Below are 4,368 nucleotides of genomic sequence, written 5' to 3' on the forward strand. Positions count from 1 at the left end.
CCCCCCCCCTTAAAGCTATTAGTATGAGTATCATTTCACCAAAACAAAACAAAAAACAGACAGTCAGCCAGAATCCAAAAGTCAATGCGAGTGCTGTTTAGCTCACAAATAGTGATTAGTTAAGCCCATCATTAAGATTTTATGGCAATTTTAACAATACAGCAGATATGTGTTAGCTATAGAAGCAAAAACCAATGATGGTAAGACTTGTCATAATGGTCATATGTGCTGAAGAGGGGAGACACCTCAACTAATTTGCTCAGAACCATGGGGATTTCAAGCTTGCTTTGCAAGCTAATGATTTTAAAAAGGCTCAATTAGTGAAGACTGACAGGCAGGGCAGGTATCATTTGTCACAATGGTAGAAGGAGACTTTTTGAGGTTAGACAATTCAAAAGTTATTTTGAAAATGTCACTTACTTGTCCAGACAAGGGTGTAATTTTAACTCCCATACTAATCGATGTTTCTTTACTAGATTTATAGTCTGGACATTTGCATTTTCATATAAATTATTGTGATGAATATTATAGAGAACATCAATTGTCAAAGTAAATTAGATTTATTTGACCAAATTGAACAGGAGTCAGCCATGAATGTCAACAGAGTGACATATTAGTAGACAAAGTCTTTTATTAGAAACCTTCAGAGAATGTGTCATTCCGTCACAATCTTAAGCCTATACTAATGACCATGCACACTAAAGTCTTGAGTATGTTTAGAATGATCAATGATCATGAATATTTCTAAATTAGTACTCAAATAAAATCCAGTGCTTTTGAATGACAGTCTTGTTCAATACATCACACCACCTCACCCTGTGGCCTCCGCAACCCGACACACCATGGCCACATACACATGTCAAAGAAACGCTTCTTGCCTGAACAAATCACCCAGAGGGCACCCCAACCAGATCATTCCTCTCAGCTCAGGGCCTTTGTGTGATCTTCTTTCCGTTATGCAAATAGGAGAGAATGGCAAACTAAATACTGTACATAATCATGTGTTCTCAAGTTGCTATTTTAATTCATGCAAAAACATTTGCAAATACAGCACCATCCCATGTGTACAAGACAACAAATTTGTCACTTCTGGGGAAACTGGCACAAATGCAACTGTGGTTAATTTATTAAATGCAATAAAGTACACTTGTGGTTTAGTGCATGCAGACAAAATGCAGTGAAATTGACAAACTAGACAATGTTTGCTAGTGATCAGTAACGCATGTCTGGGATGATCATGAATATTTCTAAATTAGTACTCAAATAAAATCCAGTGCTTTTGAATGAATTGTAAAACCGAGACAGATCTCTGGCATACAAATGACCCTTCGCAGGGAGTTTGACTGACAGGCAATCTGCCCTATCATAACGCAGAATCTGCCATTTTTGTCTAACAAACAAACCAGACAGGAGAGTAGATTAATGTCGGCGGACCTGAACTTGAAAAATAGTGTGTATTGACATCTTTCTGCACACTTCTGGTGTTTATTCCTGTTTATTTCATGCTATAGGCCTAACTAGTAAAGAGGAAGAGATGATCAGTTCACGTGCTGCTTGAACTGAGGTCTGTCATGACACATTAAAGAGCCACAAAATGGTATTTATTGTTTGAATTTCTTAAAAAATGACTAAATATTCTTGTATATCAGCATGTTTTCAGTTTCCTCTTTGCTCCATGATGCATTTTTCACTGCGTGAAAACATGATGTGTGGTGTGAGATGGCTTGTTGGACATATCAACAGTAATGAAGAGGTCAATTGCAGCTGAAGCTACGACTGTCAAGCTCTAAAAAGGACCAAAAATAAATAATCACATAAGTAATGACAGAATATTTATTTTTGGGATAAACTTTTTCTTTAAGCATACTCTAAATTAATTTGCATAAAACTGTCACCTCAGTGACTACTTACTAGTAAACAATGAGAAATATCCTTTGTGCTGGTTCTCCCACTTCTTTTAGTTTACGGTTGAGCAGGGACTGCACAAACATCTGCTGTAGCCAGGCAGGTCACAGAACCCAAGGCATGTTGCTTTGTTCTCTGTGGCAGTGTTAAAAACAGCATTTGTGACAACTCAGATTAAGTTGGAGCCAAGGATGTTCAAACAGAGACTGATAATGAAAGTAACCTCCAGACTGCTGACTCTGTGAACCCCCTGCTGTAACACGGCCACTATCTCCACTTGCCAAGCAGGCTTCCATGCTCAGCAGCGCTTCAGGGGAGGCCCGCTCCTCTGACACTGCAAAGCAAACCGGATACGAGACTGAGAAAATAGGATGACTCCGTCGTACCCAAAATAGAACAAATGTCAGATGGAGTCAGAGCATTTTGGAAAAACTTAATTTGTGTGTCAGTTTATCAGCTATATGACCTGCTGACTACAGCTGACAGAACTAGTATCCAGGTTTGCATAATCAAACAAAACATGGCAAAGATGCAGCGGACCTGGAAGCAATGTGAATCCACAGAGACAAAGGAGTAGAGCACCATCCAGTCATTTTTCAGTGCACTCGTTATGATGGCAGCCAACATTGGGGAGAGAGCAGGGTCAGAGCATTGTGGAGTGAAAGCCAGACCCTTCCCAAGGTCAGTCTTGTTCAATACATCACACCACCTCACCCTGTGGCCTCCGCAACCCGACACACCATGGCCACATACACATGTCAAAGAAACGCTTCTTGCCTGAACAAATCACCCAGAGGTATGCTGCACATGTATTTAATTAAATTAAGCAATTATCAAATTGCAAAAGGCTGTGAAAATACTGCATGTGCTGTGTTTTTCTTAACAATAATAATAATAATAATAATAATAACAACCTTTGTTATTTGATAAACTACATTGCAATTACAGTTTTATTCTGATTAATCGTACAGCCCTAAAATCTAAAAACACTGGAATCCACTGTAAAAAATGACCGTGAATTTAACGGTAAAAGACTGTAAAAATGCTACAGTAAAAACCTGTTAAATGGTTTACGGTAAATTCCCCTACTATATACGATGAAAAACTGTATTGGACATTACATGTAATTTTACGGTAGTATACTGTATATGAAAAAGACTGTATAATTTACAGTGAATAACCGTAAATTGATATTCCCAGAATTCCCTGCGTTACAGTTCAAATTTGATGTTTTTTTGTTGAAATAACTATGTCTATTTCAGCTAATGAAATTACGGTATTTAACCGTAAATTTATGTTAAAACCGTAAAACCTAAAATGTTGCTATTCCGGCAACCACAGCTGCTGGTTTTTACGAAGTCAAAGTAAGAAGAATGAAGAAAAAATTGGATTTAATAATAAATAATGTAATGCAATAGCATTAACAATGAGCAATTTTTACTGCATTTGTTCAGCCTGTTTAATGTTCACTTAGATATATACACTATTGTTCAATTTTAAATGTTATTGTTCATTAATATTACATTAACTTGAAAAAAACTGTACAAAACATACATAAAGTAAATTTGAAGCAGGGGTTTTCAAACTATGGTCCGGGAATATTCATGTTCAGTTCAGTTCAGGAGAGGAGAGGAGAGAAAAAAAATCTCTCAAATACATGCTGTTCTTTTGAACTTTCTATTCAAAGTATGCTGAAAAAGTATTATGGTTTATATAAAGAAAATATAAATTGATTATTGGTTATTTTAAAAAAAGTTACTTGAGCATCAAATATTGATTGATTATGTAATGATTAAATATAAATATTGATTGATTATATATGTGTGTATGCATTGTGTATGCATGTGTGTGTGTATAATATATATATATATATATATATATATATATACACATACACACGTATGCATATACACTGAACAAAATTAAAAACGCAACACTTTTGTTCTTGCCCCGATTTTTCATGAGCTGAACTCAAAGATCTAAGACTTTTTCTATGTACACAAAAGGCCTATTTCTCTCAAATATTGTTCAGCTATATCGGTCTAAATCTGTGTTAGTGAGCACTTCTCCTTTGCCGAGATAATCCATCCACCTCACAGGTGTGGCATATCAAGATGCTGATTAGACAGCATGATTATTGCACAGGTGTGACTTAGGCTGGCCATAACAAAAGGCCACTCTAAAATGTGCAGTTTTACTGTACTGGGGGGACCGGGGGGTCCGAAGACCAGTCAGTATCTGGTGTGACCACCATTTGCCTCACGCAGTGCAACACATCTCCTTCGCATAGAGTTGATCAGGTTGTTGATTGTGGTCTGTGGAATGTTGGTCCACTCCTCTTCAATGGCCGTGCGAAGTTGCTGGATATTGGCAGGAACTGGAACACGCCGTCATATACGCCGATCCAGAGCATTCCAAACATGCTCAATGGGGGACATGTCCGGGGAGTATGCTGGCCACGCA

The 4,368-nt window shown here is 37.5% G+C and overlaps 1 long non-coding RNA gene across 1 annotated transcript in view; it reads right to left on the reverse strand.

Moving 5' to 3' along the window:
- Positions 1–1,664: 1,664 nt before the first annotated feature.
- LOC107588736 (uncharacterized) overlaps positions 1,665–4,368 on the reverse strand; it is a 19,812-nt gene continuing 17,108 nt past the window's right edge. The window contains exons 2-4 of the long non-coding RNA XR_001609618.1: positions 2,129–2,239; positions 1,912–2,040; positions 1,665–1,786 (exon numbers count right to left, since the gene is read on the reverse strand). This is a non-coding gene — a long non-coding RNA (uncharacterized lncRNA). The remainder of the gene's footprint in view (positions 1,787–1,911; positions 2,041–2,128; positions 2,240–4,368) is intronic.

The sequence above is a fragment of the Sinocyclocheilus grahami genome, unplaced genomic scaffold, assembly GCF_001515645.1.
Source record: "Sinocyclocheilus grahami isolate Dianchi unplaced genomic scaffold, SAMN03320097.WGS_v1.1 scaffold106.1, whole genome shotgun sequence".
Taxonomy (NCBI): Eukaryota; Metazoa; Chordata; class Actinopteri; order Cypriniformes; family Cyprinidae; genus Sinocyclocheilus; species Sinocyclocheilus grahami.